Source organism: Poromitra crassiceps (genome assembly GCF_964638095.1).
Source record: "Poromitra crassiceps genome assembly, chromosome: 17".
In the NCBI taxonomy this organism is placed as follows: Eukaryota; Metazoa; Chordata; class Actinopteri; order Beryciformes; family Melamphaidae; genus Poromitra; species Poromitra crassiceps.
In genome coordinates, this window is record NC_139635.1 from 15,344,046 (window position 1) to 15,365,689 (window position 21,644).

Consider the following 21,644-nt stretch of genomic DNA (forward strand, 5'->3'; position numbering starts at 1 on the left):
TGTCACAGACACTGGCAAAACCAAAAACAGAGAACATGGTGGCTGCTAAACACGTTTTGAGGTATCTAAAGGGTACAAATGACTATGAGCTTTGCTTCAAGAAAACAAATGAAAACTTGAACCTAATAGCATTCAGTGATTCTGATTGGGCATCCTCTGTGGAAGATAGACGTAGCACTACAGGATACTGTTTTAGCCTGACAGAGCAAGGCCCTGCAATTTCCTGGAAGTCCAAGAAACAGCCAACAGTGGCCCTATCAACATGCGAGGCTGAATACATAGGTCTAGCAAACACTACTCAAGAAAGCCTCTATCTAACACAACTGTTAAATGGCATGGATAATAAAATATACAGGTGTACCAAGATTCATGGAGACAATCAGGGTGCTATCGCACTGAGTAAAAACCCAGTGAACAGACAAAGGTCCAAACACATAGATGTGAAGTATCACTTCATCCGTGATGCACTCAGTGAGGGCAAAATAGATATTGTCTACTGCCCATCAGAAGAAATGATCGCAGACATATTAACAAAACCTGTAGCAAAGATTAAAATAATAACATTCAAGAATTGGTTCTTTGGTAATTGAAAACTGAATGGTTTGAGATGATGAGAGCAAGTGGGGGTGTTGAGTTATGTGTTCTCATCTGTAATATTGTTTATGTTTTATACCCAGTCTGTTAATGCGCTTGTATTGTAAGCTGTAAGTTATACGTCATGTGTGACGTGACTTCCTGTGTAACTATCGTAAAGTCTGCTCTGCTTCCTCTTGACGATATACGGAAGTCAGATGAGTAAGCGCGGGTAATTCTTTCCATAGCTGCTGATGTATTGCCGGTGATGCTGTGACGAACATAAATAAAAGAACATAAAGATATAGAAGTGTGATCCTTCCTCAACATGACTGATGAAGAAAATCAACCTGAAAACGCAACACTGATCCCTCGTATTTGATAGTCTATCTGAAGGTACGATTTTTGCAAGTCAGTTTGGCTCTTTGCACTACAATTATCCTGTTGTGCTCTGAAACCATTGTGATAAGAGTCTACTGTTCTGTTGTTAAAATAATTGTAAAAGCAAGAACAAATGCAATGAGATCTGCACAGTAGCTACTGTAGGTAGCATAGCGACTTTGATGCGTAATCAATGTTGCAGCGTAGCAAAATAGTGTTCCATTGTCGGTCAGGGGTAACTAGTCGTTGTTGTTAGGTCAGGGGTAGGCATAGCAGATTGTGAAGAAAGATTGTCAGTTTTTTTTATTTAATTTCTGGTATTGGCTGCCTTGGCCTCATAAATTGTTTGTCTATCAGTTAGGAAGGAACCAACAAGTCAAGATGATCTTTTGTATTTACTGAAGTCATTGCATTGGGACAGACAGCCCTGCTTCCATAGTCATATAGCTTATACACACAGCATTTATAGCGCTGCTGCCACCTGGTGGACATCCAAATACACTGCACCCCAAGCTCAAAGTTCAAACTTGGCCTATGAGCCTGATATTTCTGTTTGACATACTCAGTTCAGACGACACCAAATACATAGAAAAGTCTCTTTCTGCTGGCATTTCTTAGTTTCTGACTGTGGGACGGTGGGAAAAACTGACAAATTCCTCCAAACTACTGTATCTCTGAACTATCTCTTTAACCAAGTCCCACACATTTAGGCTATTCTATGTGATCTCATTTTAATAACTAATCTAATTTTTTTTTCACTTCCATTCACTGGAGCTCCCCTGAAACTGCTTGGAGACCCCCTGGGGAGCCCCGCCTCCCACTTTGAAAAACCTCTGCACTACAGGACTGTTGGGAATATTCAAAGTTCCAGGGGAATGGCTTTGGGTGGAAAAGTGAAGACAGAGCAAGGACATAATGGAGGCCTTAAAGAGCGTGGTGCAAGTAAAACAAAAATAAGAATAATTTACAGTTAGGACTCAAGATTCTTGTGAAAATATCTAAAAAAAGAAAAAAGAAAATTAAAACATGCCCCTAGGGCAGAAATATGGAGAAAAAGGTGGCATTATAATGCACATGTTAAAAAAAATGCCATCTGTGCAGATAACACCTATGATGACACTTGGGCTACTGTAGGCTACTTACTGTAATAATAATAATATACAGTAGAGATGCGCGGATGAGCTTTTATGCCATCCTAATCCGCGTGTATGCATGAACCGTCCGCCCGCCATAAATCTGCGCAAATTATTTCATACTATTTATAGATCCGCACCCGCCATGCACCCGACATTTCACAGCGCTATAAAAGGAGCGCACTTACGGTTTCTGCTGCCATTGGTGCGATCGCTGCAGTCCAAGACTCCAAATAAACTTCCATGCTGTATTATGTCCAGTCCACCACTTGCCCTCATGTAGTTTACTCGGCTAACGCTATAGCTTTAAGTTTAGTTTACTGGATTGCCTCATTGTATGGGAAAATACGAACGCGTCTTCTCTTCAAACACGTCTTCAGCGGAGACTCCTCTTTGAAGGTGACATCATTGACCATATATGGACCAAAAGTGGAGACTAGCGACCTAGCACATGGCTATTGTTTGGTTTACGTTTACCACTGCCATGGGTCCTTTGGGGATCCTACAATTAATAGGCGACTAAGAATGTGCCTGATGAAAAATGTAGCTTAAAATACGTTCATAGACTGGAGAACGTAATTAATATTATTTTTCCTCATTAATGATACATCGTTTCAGCCGCCCGCAACCCATCCGCTATAGATCAGAATGTTTATTTTTATGATCCCGCGGGGATATCCACGGTCAGCGCGATTATAACTGCGGCCCGCGCATCACTAATATACAGTCATGTGTACAGCAGAAAACATTCCAAAACACCAGACGTAAGATAACTATCGTACTTGTATGATAATTTACCACCAAAACCAATAGCATTTTGACCCTCTGTCTGGTACGATAGTTTGACACTGCCAAGAATGCATTTCGGCATTGACGAGAGAAAAAGAAAACTCCGCTCCATTTCCCCCCCCAAAGGCAACTACTTTCTGTTTAGTTTGGGCTCTATCTATGTTTAATATGGCACTTTATAGTTTCAGTAGTCAAACGTAACTAATAGTAAAAACTAGTTGACCTCCAATATGCAATCGGTTTTTCAAAATAACGCCTATTTGCAAAGATACATTTGGGACCGACCATCTCAGCTTGTGTAAACCGACTGCAGAATGGTCTGAAGTGCACTCGCTGGAGCTGCAGAGTGGAGGTGATGTAGCTACTGCAGCGAGCGGCCTCTCGACGGACGGACAGACCGGGACAAACGGTCGGCGTACGGAGGTATTAAAATAGTCACAGGTATTATTGCTAGATTTGAGTTTTTTTTTGTGCACGTGGCATATGCTTAACAAAAAACAGTCTAGATGCAGCTATGTGTGTGGGGAAAAAACAAAAGAGAATCCTAATTGCTACATAAAAGTCCCACATATTAATGCAAAGTGGTGTCTAACCTGCATCATGCTCTCTTAATTTATACTTATTAGAAAGTGTAGCTCAGCACATGGTCGCAGACGGAAAAAAAAGTGTCGCTCATGTTGCTGCATTTATGCTTCTCTCCTTGGCTCAACGGTCACGTGACACTCAAACGCTATAGACAGAACTAGTGCAGACAGCCAAGAGAAGAGAGGGAATGCTGTCAGTGAAAAAGCACGTCGGAGGCAAGATGTGTATCCTACTTGCCTGCAGCCGCATATAACGACACAGAACCACAAAACTCACCTCCTCTCTCTGGGAAGTTTGTCACTCACTGTGTTCTTTGTGATTTTCACAAAGTCATACATCAAGGACATGCGGATAAAAATAGCGGGGACACGTTCATTCATTTCATTTCAGTGAAAACCAAAACAAGGAAGTCAAGCGCGTGCCATCTATAACCCATCACACTTGCGCGACACTATGTGATGTAGTCAGCGACACTAGAAATTTCACCAGGTAGCAGACACTGCTCGCCGACACTTGGAAGTGTCGACTCAAGTCAAGTCGGCGACGGTTTCAAAAGTGTAGACAGACAAAGCATAAATTGGGCTTCACTCGTCCACACTACCAGCTTCTTTGCTTGCAGATCTGCTACGATGCTTGGGAAGCAGCTATGGTGTCCACTGCAGCAGAGAGGCGAGAAGGCATGCCACTGTACACATAGGTTGCTTACTCATGCGGTGACAAGATGAAGGCATAAATGTTGAAGATGTGGACATGATGGAGGAAATGGGAAAGCTTTAGCAGAGGATGGTTTCGATCCATCGACCTCTGGGTTATGGGCCCAGCACGCTTCCGCTGCGCCACTCTGCTTTTGAGCAACACAGATGGGTTTTGAACCTACAATCTCTGGCACCTCATCCATTAGGCCACTGTTGCTACACCGAGGGCTGGCTGCAGTGTCACACAGTGTAGATCAGGCCCATATCTAGGGTGAGGTTACTGAGTGGGCAATTGAAAATGGGGGGGGGGGGGGGGGCAATGAAAATAGCCATACCAAAAAAAAACTCACCAAAAATGTGCCTAACTTTGGAACATTATTGCCGACAAGCTAGTATGCCATACAGTAGCTGGTACCAGGTCCGTTTTTAGCCTGTTACATCTTTGGCGGTAGGTTGCCCAAAGGTTCTCGGTTTGGGGATGGGGATTAAGTTGCATTATATTGTAACACTAAACTGTTCCACTAGTTGTCCACATTGTGCTGTGGGTAACCTAAGTATGAACTTTCACTCAGGGGACAGGCCAATGTTTACAAAACTCCTATTATTAAAACTATTTGAAAACTAACTATGTACATACAAACTAACTAACAAACTAACGATTTACACAACTGTTAGTATATTCACAAGACTTTTAGTCTTAAAAGTGAAAAGAAAACAACTCTGAAAGCAGATTGATTTACCATAAAACTTAAAAACATCCTTCATCCATAATTTCAATAATCAACTCCATAACAGTTATTTTCATTGGATGACCTTATTTCTCAAATCAAATTAAAGACTAGTGCAGTGAGACTTAACCATAGCTAAAAACTATTTGCCATTTAGCCTTCAAACCTATATTTACAAGACTCTTATTCAAACTCAAACTGAAATTAAAACTTTGAAAGCAGATTGACTTTGTTACCCTAACAAATAAATAACAATCCTTCATCCATAGTTTAAAATAATCAACTCCATAATATTCTTTTCATTGGATGAGCTTATTTCCCAAATCAAATTAAAGCTATAACTACTGTTAGGTGCCCTAAACTAACTAACCCAGTGGTCTCCAACCTTCGGGTCGCGACCCTGAGTGGGGTCGCCTGGAATTCAAAAAGGGAGATAAAAAAGAAAAAAATAATAAAAATTGGGTGGGCAAGATACATTTTTGGGTGGGCATATCCCACCACTGCCACCCCCTAGATCCGGCCCTGGTGTAGATGCAGCACGGTCACGGTCGTTCTCAGCTAAAACTGGTGCAAATATGTGCTGGTGTGGTGTCCACAACATCTCAACGTCAACATGGGTTGATTACTCATGTAACCATTAATCATGGGATGACAGAAGAAGGAAGGCATGGACGTAGAAGTCGTGGACATGATGGATAATTTATTGTTGGAAAACCTCACTTTTAGCAGAGGATGGTTTGTGAAAATGTGCTTGTACAGACTTTCTCGTGTGTTTTGACATTCTCCTGCCATACTGTTGTACAACAGGTATTGCTAGAAGGATAGAGCATAGAGGAGCAACGCTTACCACAAGCCAAATGGCAGTGGTGGGATTTGAACCCACGCCTCCAGAGAGACTGGAGCCTAAATCCAGCGCCTTAGACCACTCGGCCACACTACCAGATACTACTGAAGTTGTGGACATGATGAAGGAAAAAGGAAAGGTTTAGCAGAGGATGGTTTTGATCCATCGACCTCTGAGTTATGGGTCCAGCATCCTTCCTCTGCGCCACTGCTTTCAGGCAGGTGAAATGGGACTTGATCCCACAATATCTGGCTACTCATCCATTAGGCCACTGGGGCTACGCCCACCATGGCCAGCTGAAGTGTAACGAGACAGTACCAGCATGGAAACGTGTTAAGAATTAAAACTGTTGTTACTGTAATATATGTTTATAATTTGGTGACGATGTGTCAAGAATCATCTTACTTTTCCAATGCTGTTGCCCAGTAGGTATTGCTTTAAAGTTTGAGGAAAGAGGAGCAACGTCAACTGCTACCTAGATGGCTGTGGTGGGATTTGAACCCACGCCTCCAGAGAGACTGGAGCCTTAATCCAGTGCCTTAGACCACTCGGCCACACTACCAGCTGCTCTGTTTGCAGATCTACTACGATGCTTGGGAAGCAGCTAAGGTGTCCACTGTAGCAGAGAGGCAAGAAGGCATGCCACTGTACACATGATTAAGGCATAAATGTTGACGTTCTGGACATGATGGAGGAAAAAGCTAAGGCTTAGCAGAGGATGGTTTCGATCCATCGACCTCTGGGTTATGGGCCCAGCACGCTTCCGCTGCGCCACTCTGCTTTTGGGCAACTCAGATGGGACTTGAACGCACCATCTCTGGCACCTGATCCATTAGGCCACTGTTGGTACACTGAGGGCTGGCTGCAGTGTCACACAGTGTAGATCAGGCCCATATCTAGGGTGAGGTTACTGGGTGGGCAATTGAAAATTGGGGGGGGGGGGGGGGGGGCAATGAAAATAGCCATACCAAAAAAAAAACTCGCCAAAAATGTGCCTAACTTTGGAACATTATGCTGACAAGCTAGTATGCCATACAGTAGCTCGTAGCAGGTCCATTTTTAGCCTGTTACATCTTTGGCGGTAGGTTGCCCAAAGTTTCTCGGTTTGGGGATGGGGATTAAGTTGCATTATATTGTAACACTAAACTGTTCCACTAGTTGTCCACATTGTGCTGTGGGTAACCTAAGTATGAACTTTCACTCAGGGGACAGGCCAATGTTTACAAAACTCCTATTATTAAAACTATTTGAAAACTAACTATGTACATACAAACTAACTAACAAACTAACGATTTACACAACTGTTAGTATATTCACAAGACTTTTAGTCTTAAAAGTGAAAAGAAAACAACTCTGAAAGCAGATTGATTTACCATAAAACTTAAAAACATCCTTCATCCATAATTTCAATAATCAACACCATAACAGTTATTTTCATTGGATGACCTTATTTCTCAAATCAAATTAAAGACTAGTGCTGTGAGACTTAACCATAGCTAAAAACTATTTGCCATTTAGCCTTCAAACCTATATTTACAAGACTCTTATTCAAACTCAAACTGAAATTAAAACTTTGAAAGCAGATTGACTTTGTTACCCTAACAAATAAATAACAATCCTTCATCCATAGTTTAAAATAATCAACTCCGTAATATTATTTTCATTGGATGAGCTTATTTCCCAAATCAAATTAAAGCTATAACTACTGTTAGGTGCCCTAAACTAACTAACCCAGTGGTCTCCAACCTTCGGGTCGCGACCCTGAGTGGGGTCGCCTGGAATTCAAAAAGGGACATAAAAAATAAAAAATAAAAAATAATTGGGTGGGCAAGATACATTTTTGGGTGGGCATATCCCACCACTGCCACCCCCTAGATCCGGCCCTGGTGTAGATGCAGCACGGTCACGGTCGTTCTCAGCTAAAACTGGTGCAAATATATGCTGGTGGGGTGTCCACAACATCTCAACGTCAACATGGGTTGATTACTCATGTAACCATTAATCATGGGATGACAGAAGAAGGAAGGCATGGACGTAGAAGTCGTGGACATGATGGAGAATTTATTGTTGGAAAACCTCACTTTTAGCAGAGGATGGTTTGTGAAAATGTGCTTGTACAGACTTTCTCGTGTGTTTTGACATTCTCCTGCCATACTGTTGTACAACAGGTATTGCTAGAAGGATAGAGCATAGAGGAGCAACGCTTACCACAAGCCAAATGGCAGTGGTGGGATTTGAACCCATGCCTCCAGAGAGACTGGAGCCTAAATCCAGTGCCTTAGACCACTCGGCCACACTACCAGATACTGCTGAAGTTGTGGACATGATGAAGGAAAAAGGAAAGGTTTAGCAGAGGATGGTTTCGATCCATCGACCTCTGAGTTATGGGTCCAGCATCCTTCCTCTCCGCCACTCTGCTTTCAGGCAGGTGAAATGGGACTTGATCCCACAATATATGGCTACTCATCCATTAGGCCACTGGGGCTACACCCACCATGGCCAGCTGAAGTGTAACGAGACAGTACCAGCATGGAAACGTGTTAAGAATTAAAACTGTTGTTACTGTAATAGATGTTTATAACGATGTGTCAAGAATCATCTTACTTTTCCAATGCTGTTGCCCAGTAGGTATTGATTTAAAGTTTGAGGAAAGAGGAGCAATGTCAACTGCTACCCAGATGGCTGTGGTGGGATTTGAACCCACGCCTCCAGAGAGACTGGAGCCTTAATCCCAGCTGCCGCCTGCTCGGCCGTTCAACATTTCAACATTGTTCAACATTCAGCCAATAGCAGCTTCTCGTTTTCAACATTCTCAACATTTGTGGCCAATCAACATGGCGAATTCTCAACATTTTCAACATTTGTGGCCAATCAGCTTCCCCCCTTCAACATTGCGAAGGTGTGGTCTTCGAACACCTTGACTAATCACGGAGGAGCTACGGCTCAGCATTTGGACGAATCAAATGTTGGAGCGACACTGACAGGCACGCCTTTTCCGAGAGAAATCGTCTTTTTCCGCCAGGAATCATATCGTGTGTTACAGCGAAACGGTGAGTAACTAAAACTTTTACGAAGTTTCGTCGTCTCTTAATTCATGTTTAAGGTAAACTAGCTTCTCTGATTGTAGTGTTAGCTTAACGTAAACTAGCTGTCTGTTAGCCCAGTGATTCCCAACCAGGGGTACGTAACGTGTACCCTAGGGGTACTTGAGCAGCTTGCAGGGGGTACTTGGAAAGATTTCGGATTACAATTTATTTCCAAAATGATGGAAATCATTTCAAGTCATTTCATAAGCCCGTTGTTAAAATGGCATGTAGTTTCCCCCGACAGATGTCAATTGTTACATTAGACCTACTGATACTGAAAATGGATCAAAACATGGAGTTGCTGTCGCTCCAGATTCAGGTTCAGGGGAGCGAGCCCCTGGTGAGAGAGACAAAGGAGGACAAAGGAGGCCACTGGCAGTTCAGTGAAAATTCGATTTTGTATTGATTTACTTGTATGTCTGCATATTACACTAAAAATTATACAACAAATGTAGGAGCATCATCAGGCATGAGTGAGGGGCTACTATATATATATATATATATATATATATAGGGGGTAGGCTACATGAGACAAAAAAGGTTGGGAACCACTGTGTTAGCCTACAGTATTAAGTACCAGCGAAGTACCAGCGTTTCTCCTCCCCTCCCCCCCCCGACGGAGAACGGGAATGTCTCCTGTTTCATTGGGAGCAACACTGCTGAGTTATTTACTGTACTTAATATGACCAAAAATTCAAAGAATACCCTGAGAAGGTACAACTACCTCTCTAATTCAGGATATTTTTCACCACACACTGTAGGAACATGTGTTTATAAAGGAAATCTGATTAATTCATGAGCTATGTTGCAAACATGATTGATACAGTTGATCTGAAATTAAATGAGTAAAAAGAGATGGATAAACTGCATACCCTATTCCACATTTTGTTGCATATGATTACTACAGTTATTAAAAAAAAATCCAGTTTGTCTGATGCAGTAAACTTAATCTGTGTTTGACATAGGACATTTGAGGACGTCATCTTGGGGTTTGGAAGACAATCACCGGTAATAACATAATTGACAGATTAATCAATGATGAAAATAATCATTAGTTGTAGCCCTAATTACAATATTACAGGGCTGATGGTCTGCCTTTCATGTTCCAGCATGTCTGTTGTTTTTATGCATTTATGTCACCAAAGGCGATGTCTTCAAAACCGAAAACACACAAGGCTCTGGCAGACTCCGATTGGATCGCCCGCCTGAGGAAATTTGCCACTACTGGGACGTGGCCTTCAAATGAAGGAAACAGGCCAGCACCCAAACAAAAAAAGTGGCATGAGCTATATCAAAGGGTATGATACTTGGCAAATTATACTTATTTTACTTACTCTTACAATACATGTGTGCTCATAAGACAAAGATCCTGGTCCTATAAGGTAGTAAACATGTCTTAAGCTCAGCTAATAATGTAATGTGCACAGTTACTACTCAGACAGCAATGATTTAATCCATGCTCTATACATTTTATTTATAGATTGATAAATGTCCATTGACCAGACGTGGACAGACCGCCTTGTTTGGTCAAGCAAAGTGTGTCTGTGGATTCCACACTGAGAAGGTAATGATAGATAGATAGAGTACTTTATTTATTTATGCTCTGATGGGTTCACAGAGCACATCCCATTGTGTTGCCTCAAAGCACCCCTGTAGAGCCTCGTTTGTCTCTTGTGAGTGGAGGGGAGAAAAGCCAGGTTGTGATCTGATCTGATCTGCCGAGGGGGGGGAAGTGCAGTGGAGCTATACGCATCCTTTACATTTGCATATAAAAGATCCAGCATTTTATTTTCTCTGGTGGGGCAATTAACATACTGCTTAAAGTTAGGTAGTGTACTAGAGAGATTTGTGTGATCTAAATCTCACAAAATCATTATAAGTGCATTTGGGTGTTTATTTAAGAGTTTGGCAAATAAATGCACTGTACTGTGTGTTTAAGCGTGCGCACGTGCATGCTCATCAGTGCACAAATTAATTGGTGATGTTTCAATTGTAGGCTGCTGCGGCGGGTCCAGGTGCTGGCACTGTGAGGCCACAGACTGTTGCGGTGCCACAGACTGTTGCGGTGCCTACTGTTGCAGGGCAGACTGGCATGGGACACCAGACAGATGCGGGACACCAGACCGGCGTGAGACAGCATACTGGGCAGGCTGCTACTAGCCCATCACTGAATTTATCAATGGTAATTACACAGTTATTTACACACACACACACACACACTCCATTGACCATGAATATTTGACATTTCGTTCCCTAAATTTACATCATGGCCAATTCATTTCATGATCATTTGCTTTATTAACTTACAGTTTACCAAGCCAAGATTCGGAGGGGCTCATGGTGCAGCAGCCAAGCCAAATTTAAATGTGGCCAGAAGAGTACATCCGGTAAGGATCTGATTTTATTGTTTTATTTGGTTATTTACATACTACTTCTAGACACAAGTCATACATGAGAGTGTCACTTCTCCCGCCAGGATTGCTGTGGTGTGTGCCTCTGCGTCAATGAGTAATTTAACTTTTAGTTTTAGATACGGGTCACACTGGTCAAGTTGACACTCAATTATGTTTATCTCTTTACAAACCAATTAGTGATGTATCTACTTTGTAATGGCACAATAGGGGACCATCCCGGCACCCGCAGCGCAGCCAGCCTCCACCATCCCGGCACCCGCAGCGCAGCCAGCCTCAGCTGCCACCATCCCGGCACCCGCAGTGCAGCCAGCCTCAGCTGCCACCATCCCAGCACCCGCAGTGCAGCCAGCCTCAGTTGCCATCATCCAGGCACCCGCAGTGCAGCCAGCCTCAGCTGACCTTCCAGTGCTGCTGCCCCGTTTGTGGGCAGAGAACATTCCTCAGGAGGACCACAAATGGCTGGCGGCAGCGCTGTTCAAAGTCGGGAAGTCAGGCAAGCCGGAGCTGCGGGACCCCCTGCGGCTCTGGTACCATCCGCCACGACCTGCCAGCATCCCCTGCCAGCCACCGACACCTGGCCGTTACTTTGTGCATGACCTGCTCCTCTGGATGCCCTACAAACTGTGGAGGGTGAGGTTCAGCTGCATCAACCCAGATTGTGGGCAGAATCAGCTCACAGGAGCGGGTCTGCACAAGAGGGCGCGGCAGGTGTTAGACCTGGACAGGGTTTACCTTATGGTGACTGAGACCCTGGCCTGCTCCAAATGCAAAGCATCCTATGTGTCCTGGAGCCAGGCATTGCTGCAGCAGCTGGATTTGGCCCACAGGCTGGAGTTTGGGGTCATCCTGACCCAGAAGTGAGTAGTGTTTCTTTTCTTTCTTGCCTTGTATTATGTGTAAGGAAAAACAAGGGTGTGGCATAAGAAAAGCTCAGTAGGCCAAATATATAATAAGGAAGAAAAAAGGAGCTTACTTGGATGTTTATAGAGAAAATTTAATCACAAAGTTAAGTACATCTGCACTGAAACAGTTGAAACAATGTACATCTTCAATAGAACGGGCACACAACATTATGTGTAACATTTTTACTGATATGCTGTGTTTATCTTTGACCAAGGTTTGCCTGTGATATCCGGGTGATCCGGCTTCTGCGGGAAAGGGGCTTGGGTAACAGCCCAACACGCCTTCTAAAACAACTGAAGGAGGGCCACTCTGAGGAATGGCTGCGACGCGTGGCACGGTACACCACAGAGTGTATGGCCTTCCTCCAGAGGCCTGGGCTGTTACCCATCCCCTTCGCTGAGCCTCCAGGGGTCGGTGTGGTGCCCAGCTGCAGGTGGCTCCTGTCAGTATATAGCCAGGACATACTGACAAGACTGGACGATATTCAGGCTCATATTACCTCCACCTACGGCACAATCCTGAAATTGGACTCCACCAAAAAGGTGAAGTAATGTCTATTTTCTGTAAAATAGCAGCTTGGTTACTGAAATGAACTGGTAATCAGTTTTTCATTGAGACATTTATTGAGTGGCTCTTTTGTGTGTTTCAGATCACCAAGAAGCTGGCCGGGACAGCCAAGGGGACGGCACTCTGGCTCTCATCCGTGGGGAACCAGTCGGGAGAAATCCTCAACAGCGTGCTCACCGCTCAGGAGGGAGCTGGGTTGGACAGGATGGCTGATGGCCTGATTAGGAGGTACCAGCTGGCTGGCATGGATTCCCCTGTTGCCCTTTATGTGGACTGTGGGTGCTGTGCTGAGGCAGACAGGACCACAAAGCTGGAAGCCAGGTTCAGCGGGTGGCCAGACCTCATTGTCAGGCTGGACATCTGGCATTTTATGCGGCGGCTGGCCATAGCATGCACAACAGATGCCCATCAGCTGTACCCGTTTTATATGTCACGCCTTTCGGCATGCATATTTGAATGGGATGCAGCTGATTTGGCACTGCTGCGCCAAGCTAAAACACAGCAGCTTCAGTCCCTGGGCCTGCCTGTCGTTGCTGTGGACACCCACATCAAAAAGGATGAGCTGGCTCTCCACTGCCGGCGGAGGACACGGGGTGAGGCGCTGACAGTCCAGCTGTTGGAGGAGCTGTTTCGCTCCCTCATGGGAAGCCAAGGAAATGACTCCCTTGGAGTACCCCTGTTTGACCGTGAGAGAATGGCGGCTGTCTGGCGGGTCCAGAGGAAGCATGTCAAATGCATCCAAGACCCCCCAGCAGTGGCTCTCTACACGAAAACGGGGGAGCTAACCAAGGGAGGTGTTCGTCTCCCAGTGTTCAGGTGTGCCAGAGGCTCCACATCTTTGGAGTCATTTCATCTACATCTGAACCGATTTATTCCAGGTTTGTGTTTGTCAGAAATGTTGGTTCATGTGTTGTGTGGCCGAAAAATGTTTCACAGTGTGATGACACGTATATCATTGTAATTCCAGGGACCAGTGCCAACAGCCTCAACTTCCAAATTTACCTGCTGGAGGGGCTGCACAGGTGGAACCAGGACCGTCGTGTCGCTGCCCTGGCTGTTGATGATTCACATTTGCGCAGCTACTCAGGAGACCTGCTGCATTGTGTAAATGTGAATTACCTGAGGCTGTTCGGCAGAAAGCTGGCGCCAGAGTTCTGTCCACCCTCCCGTTACACAGGTAAAACAATATATAAAGAAATTGTTAAGCAGATTTCAGTATTTCTTGGGAACTTGTGTGCAATCATGCACCTACGATTACTTTACATCAGTATATAATGTGTCAAACGAAACCTTTGAGACTGCAAATTGTGTCTTTTCTGGGAAATGTTAGGCTGTCATATTGCATGTCATTGCAAAAATGTTGCTTGGAGGTTTTAGGTATTCCATGCACCATTGGTCCTAACTCATCTTTTCATGTTTCAGGTGAGCTCATAGGGGTGCAGTATCTGCTACAGCAGACGGGCCAGGCACTGCAGGACATGAACCCTGATTCAGAGTTGACTGCTGAGCTTCTGGAACAACATGAAGTGGAGGATGAGATGGAGGAAGATGAGGGCTTCATTGATCTCTCAGATCCAACTGTGACGGTCTGCACATCGTTGGACAGCAACAGCAGCTCCACCCAGGCACCCCCACCATCCAGCAGCAACACCCAGGCACCCCCACCATCCAGCAGCTCCACCCAGGCACCCCCACCATCCAGCAGCTCCACCCACACACCTGCACCATCCAGCCGCTCCACCCAGGCATCCCCACCATCCAGCAGCTCCACCCATGCACCCCCACCATCCAGCAGCTCCACCCAGGCACCCAGCAGCTCCACCGAGGCACCCGGCTCCCCTCAGATTTCCTGCTGGTCAGGAGTTGATGATGACATTGAGGATGAAGCCATGGTAAGCAACATTGTGGTTGTTTTAGAATGTGCAGGCATATAGAAATAAATCATATCTCATTAAATCAACTGCATCAATTTCACATATTTTATTTAACCATCAGCATCAATAAAATTCTGCACAAACTAGAGAAAATGTTAAATTGCTATTTTCTGTTTATTAATTTTCACAGGCTGTTGATGAGCAGAATATGCCCGGATTTAACCACGTGGACAGGCTTGCTGAGTACCTGGTAGAGCTGCGGCATCAGTCATCCATCTTCCTCACCAACCAGCAGGCAAACAGGGTGACTGAACTGTGGGAGATGCTGGATGCAGTGGACAGGGAGCGGGTGGTGTATGAAGCGCGGCACCAGGACAGGCTGTTGAGTGGGCGCTTCAGGACACCGAAAAGGCCCTCGACGACACCTGGTGTTGAGAGCACTACCCGCTGCTTGTTAGGTGCAGCCAGTGTACCTGCCCAGTGGCCGGATTGCTGCCGGCTGGTGGAGACCATCTTCATCCGCCTCTGCACCCTTTTCCCAGCCCCGAAGAAAAAGGGTAAGGGTACAGTCTCTCGATGGTCCCTCATACTTGGCGAGTATCGGAAGATTCGGCAGTTGGTGCTCAGCAATGCAATAGTGATGCAGGGCACCAACCTCCAGCTGGTTGAGGTCAAGCAAAACACCCTCATCCAGTGGCACAACGGTCGCCAGAAGAAGCAGGAGCTGGCTGTGCTTCTCCAGGGCATCCAGCAGCAAGCCATCCCCGAGGCTGAAGATCCTCTTCCAGAGGCCCGAGCCCTCCCTGCTACACCCATGCCACCACACCAGGAGCATCAGTACCGGCTCCCGGTGAGTACGGCAGGGCAGGCTAGACAGAGGAAAACACGGGCTATCATGCCTAAAGGGCCCGTGGCACCAGCAGCCCCCCCGGCAGCTGCAACGACCGCAGCACCCACATTATCTGTCCCCTCAGCAACCCCTGTACCACCAGTCTCCATCCTCACCGGCAGAACACCACAAGGGCAAACTGTTTATTATCAATTTGTCCTTCCTGCTGCTGACCTGCAGGGCACCAACCCAACTGCTGCACCCACTGATGCAGTGGGAGCTGGTGGTGCCCATGTGAAAAGGCCATACAGGCGCACTGTGCAGGCCAATACCTGCAAAAAGTGTGGCCAATTTCGCACTGCAGAAACTGGCCACAGCCATTATCGTGGCAGAGTTTTCTGCCCACAAGTGGAAACTCTGCCAAAAGGTCAGTGGTTGGAGGAGCAGAGGAATAAACATTTGAATGATGAAAAATAGCAGAAGCTCACAGACAAAAAGAGAGGCTTGAATGTGTGAATACCTCTCAATTGTGTTGTGTTAGCCTCTTGCCTTCTCTCACAGAGCACAGCAAAAAATATAGTGTAAATTCAAGCACTTTCAAGGACCCATGTCTATTTTCACAAACGTTTAAGGCCTTGAATTTTATTTTTCAAATTCACAAACTTTCAAAGATTTCAAGGACCAGTGGGAACCCTGTATTCATCTTAAAGACTTGTACTCCTCCAGAGTCAAAACAAGGGCAGGACAGATCATCACTGACCCATCTCACCCTGGCCACGACCTGTTTGAACTCCTCCCCTCGGGCAGGCGCTTCAGAGCTCTGCACGCCAAAACCAATAGATGCAAAAACAGTTTCTACCCACAGGCCATCACTCTGTTGAACACCAAAACCACCTAAACCAGCCACTCACTTAATTTATGTTCACTGTATTCACTGTCAACTCTAGCCTTGTTCACATTGAACGGCATACAACTCATTTTACTGTACACATTTATTGAACATTCCCTTATATATTCATATTTAAAATGCAATCCCTGATAAGCCTTGTTTACAATACTATGTACCATTGTTGCACTACTGTACATGCCCTTATATATTCATATTTAAAATGCAATCTCTGATAAGCCTTGTTTACAATACTATGTAGCGTTGTTGCACTACTGTACATTCCTATAAGCCTTGTAACGTTGTAGCGTTGTTGCACACTTACCATACACTTTGACTCTACACTCTGTTGAACACCAAAACCACCTAAACCAGCCACTCACTTAATTTATATTCACTGTATTCACTGTCAACTCTAGCCTTGTTCACATTGAACGGCATACAACTCATTTTACTGTACAGATTTATTGTACATTCCCTTATATATTCATATTTAAAATGCAATCCCTGATAAGCCTTGTTTACAATACTATGTACCGTTGTTGCACTACTGTACATGCCCTTATTTTTTCATATTTAAAATGCAATCCCTGTATAAGCCTTGTTTACAAACCTATGTAGCGTTGTTGCACTACTGTACATTCCTATAAGCCTTGTAATGTTGTAGCGTTGTTGCACACTTACCATACACTTTGACTCTACACTCCCTCATATATTCATATTTAAAAATAGCCACTTTACTACATTATATAGCACAGTCACCACTTTATATATAGCAGTCACTGTAAATTTGTTTTGCTTATGTCTAACAAAGTATTCCTGCCTTGATCGCCTTCACTATGTGTGTAACCTTCTTTCTCCTTTTTCTCTGTATGTGTGTACTTGTGTACTCTGTGTGTACTTGAGAGCAAAGCTAACTGGAGCTTTGCGTTTTTAACCTTCATGTTTTTTTTTACAAATTATTTTGGTTTATTTTCTTCTCTTGTGCATGTCTGGAAAGAGGTTAATAAATTGAAATTGTGTTAAACAAAGGTGCTTGTGGATGTTTCCATTCACTTTTGCTTTAAACAGAATAATTACAATTGTGATAATAATACAGTAATGGGGGGGGGGCTCTGATAACACTTTATTTATTTATTGAGTTCATTTTACCCAATTAATAAACTTGATAGTTGAAAATGCAAGAAAACATATACCACAAACAAAGAGCATTTTTTATTACATTTTCTATTTATTTTATCTTTGGTGTATGACAGTACAGCAATTCACTGTGAGACATTCCTTGTTGCTTACAATACATGTGACATCAAAAACATATAAAAATAAAAATAAACAATACCCATTAGGTCAGTAACATGCACATGAACATAAAGGGACATATAATGACATAACTAGGAAGAATATCTGTTATTTAATTCAAATCAACCCACCCTCCCATCCAAAATGCATGCAGAGGCAATACTGTCTGTGTCCACTAGGCCGCAGCACTTGCACTCGCACACACGCAAGTTCGAATCCAGTCCGGGGTGACAGTTGTATCAAAGCTTTTTTTTTATTGTGTTTTGGAAGCAAACAATGCATTTATCAGAAAGATATGATCTGAAAGACTCCCAATTTTTCCTCTTTTTCTTTCTTTTTCCTCCCCCTCTCTCCCCTCCTTCTTTTTCCTTCTCCCCCCTTCTTCCCCCTTCTTCCCCCTTCTCCCCCACCTTACCTGGCCGAATGTCCCCCAGCTTGAACGCAGCGCCTTAGACCACTCGGCCACACTACCAGCTGCTCTGTTTGCAGATCTACTACGATGCTTGGGAAGCAGCTAAGGTGTCCACTGTAGCAGAGAGGCGAGAAGGCATGCCACTGTACACATGATTAAGGCATAAATGTTGACATTCTGGACATGATGGAGGAAAAAGCTAAGGCTTAGCAGAGGATGGTTTCGATCCATCGACCTCTGGGTTATGGGCCCAGCACGCTTCCGCTGCGCCACTCTGCTTTTGGGCAACTCAGATGGGACTTGAACCCACCATCTCTGGCACCTGATCCATTAGGCCACTGTTGCTACACTGAGGGCTGGCTGCAGTGTCACACAGTGTAGATCAGGCCCATATCTAGGGTGAGGTTACTGGGTGGGCAATTGAAATTGGGGGGGGGGGGGCAATGAAAATAGCCATAGCAAAAAAAACTTGCCAAAAATGTGCCTAACTTTGGAACATTATTGCTGACAAGCTAGTATGCCATACAGTAGCTGGTACCAGGTCCGTTTTTAGCCTGTTACATCTTTGGCGGTAGGTTGCCCAAAGGTTCTCGGTTTGGGGATGGGGATTAAGTTGCATTATATTCTAACACTAAACTGTTCCACTAGGTGTCCACATTGTGCTGTGGGTAAACTAAGTATGAACTTTCACTCAGGGGACAGGCCAATGTTTACAAAACTCCTATTATTAAAACTATTTGAAAACTAACTATGTACATTCAAACTAACTAACAAACTAACAATTTACACAACTGTTAGTATATTCACAAGACTTTTAGTCTTAAAAGTGAAAAGAAAACAACTCTGAAAGCAGATTGATTTACCATAAAACTTAAAAACATCCTTCATCCATAATTTCAATAATCAACTCCATAACAGTTATTTTCATTGGATGACCTTATTTCTCAAATCAAATTAAAGACTAGTGCAGTGAGACTTAACCATAGCTAAAAACTATTTGCCATTTAGCCTTCAAACCTATATTTACAAGACTCTTATTCAAACTCAAACTGAAATTAAAACTTTGAAAGCAGATTGACTTTGTTACCCTAACAAATATATAACAATCCTTCATCCATAGTTTAAAATAATCAACTCCATAATATTATTTTCATTGGGTGAGCTTATTTCTCAAATCAAATTAAAGCTATAACTACTGTTAGGTGCCCTAAACTAACTAAACCAGTGGTCTCCAACCTTCAGGTCGCGACCCTGAGTGGGGTCGCCTGGAATTCAAAAAGGGAGATAAAAAAAAAAAAAAAAAAAGATTGGGTGGGCAGCACGGTCACGGTCGTTCTCAGCTAAAACTGGTGCAAATATATGCTGGTGGGGTGTCCACAACATCTCAACATCAACATGGGTTGATTACTCATGTAACGATGAATCATGGGATGACAGTAGAAGGAAGGCATGGACGTAGAAGTTGTGGACATGATGGATAATTTATTGTTGGAAAACATCACTTTTAGCAGAGGATGGTTTGTGAAAATGTGCTTGTATAGACGTTCTCGTGTGTTTTGACATTCTCCTGCCATAAACAGGTATTGCTAGAAGGATAGAGCATAGAGGAGCAACACTTAACACAAGCCAAATGGCAGTGGTGGGATTTGAACCCACGCCTCCAGAGAGACTGGAGCCTAAATCCAGCGCCTTAGACCACACTACCAGATCGTGTTGAAGTTGTGATACGCTGCTTGGGAAGCAGCTATGGTGTCCACTGCAGCATCACAAATTAATGGACACCCTGTAGCCAATCAGAATCGAGTATTCACCCAGACCATGGTATAAGCCCAATGAATGATGGAATATTGCGAGAATTTACCTTAAAAATCAAACTCAAATCAAACCCACCGCAAAACCAGAAACAGCTTCTAACTTCAATAAAGAATACAGAAAACAGAATTTAAACACACGGAATGACACATGTCAGAGGGAGGGAATGAAGGAGACTGAACACAGGACTGAAGCACGAACACACACCTGCATTACGCACACAATTTATCTGCTGTTTACATCAAGGTTATGCCGCTCAGATATGACTCATTCGGTGTCACTCACTCACTCATTTACTCACTCACTCACTCACTCATTCATTCACTCATTCATTCACTCATTTACTCACTCATTCATTCACTCATTCACTCACTCATTCACTCACTCATTCATTCATGCATTCATTTACTCACTCATTCATTCACTCACTCATTCACTCACTCATTCACTCATTCACTCACTTACTCACTCACTCATTCACTCACTCATTCATTCATCACAACTATAATAACTCGGATCAGAACTGACACTTTTGTGATATCCCCCCTCCTCCCACTGTTAGTATGAGTCAGTGTCAGTCAGCAGGTGTCTCTCTGTGCAGCTCAGTCAGCCAACAGGTTGCAGCTCGCCTGGCTCGCCTCGCGCTGCAGCAGCAGCGTGTCACTTCCTGCGCAGAGTCAACTCCTTTTATAGAGCTGCCTGCCGCTGCCCGCGCAACGCTGCTGCTACTTCCTACTTCCTACCGTGCACTGCTGCTGCTTCCTGCTTCACTCAGCATGAGAGAGAGAGGAGGCCACACCTGGACAGCTGCACCCGCACCATCCATCAGACATATTGATCATCTGGTGCAGGTAAGATCTCACACAGGCACAGACAGACAGACAGAGAGGCAGGCAGACAGGCAGACAGTCACACAGACAGAACGACATGCAGGCAGGCAGGCAGACAGGCAGACAGACAGACAGACAGAATGACAGACAGACAGACAGACAGACAGCACGACAGGCAGACAGCAGTGATCAGAGGAGCCACTGCTTTGATGTGCCACTCAGAGTAGATAGCAGCAGTAGGGTAAAGTTCAAGTCGTTTGTTTATTTGTATGTCCCCCTGAGGACTTTACACAGAGTGTGTGTGTGTAGCTAAACACAGTGCAGAAACAGAGCTCAACAGGTTGACGTTATATAAGATAGATATACCTACAAGAGAGGCAGACACAAGGCAGGCAAGAGCAGACTTGAGCAGGACAGCCTAGCTGCAACCGGCTACACTTTCTGATCATAATGATGTGTGCTATCAGGCTAGGCTGCAGGCATATGACATGACATGTCCAAAACACTTTCTGCGTGTGTGTATGTGTGTGTGTGTGTGTGTGTGTGTGTGTGTGTGTGTGTGTGTGTGTGTGTGTGTGCGTATGCGTGCATGCGTGTGTGTGTGTGTGTGGTTGTGTGTCAGGGGGGGAGGGGGGGTTCTCAGTCTGCAGCTGTTTCTCTTCCTCTTCAGGCAGGTTCACTTCCTCTTTGTTCACAGCAGACTCCCTCTCCCCCCTCTGTGTGTCTCTCTCCCTCTCCCCCCTCTGTGTGTCTCTCTCCCTCCCCCCCTCTGTGTGTCTCTCTCCCTCTCCCCCCTCTGTGTGTCTCTCTCCCTCTCCCCCCTCTGTGTGTCTCTCTCCCTCCCCCCCCTCTGTGTGTCTCTCTCCCTCTCCCCCCTCTGTGTGTCTCTCTCCCTCTCCCCCCTCTGTGTGTCTCTCTCCCTCTCCCCCCTCTGTGTGTCTCTCTCCCTCTCCCCCCTCTGTGTGTCTCTCTCCCTCTCCCCCCTCTGTGTGTCTCTCTCCCTC

General features: G+C 44.7%; 1 protein-coding gene across 2 annotated transcripts in view; it reads left to right on the forward strand.

Moving 5' to 3' along the window:
- The first annotated feature begins 20,541 nt into the window (after positions 1–20,541).
- Positions 20,542–21,644, forward strand: part of LOC310791668 (CYFIP-related Rac1 interactor B-like) — a 36,548-nt gene continuing 35,445 nt past the window's right edge. Inside the window, exon 1 of one of the 2 annotated variants that reach the window (XM_083653320.1) lies at positions 20,542–20,661. The gene's annotated coding sequence lies outside the window, so the exon portion shown is untranslated. The remainder of the gene's footprint in view (positions 20,662–21,644) is intronic. The other variant, XM_083653321.1, reaches the window with a different exon arrangement.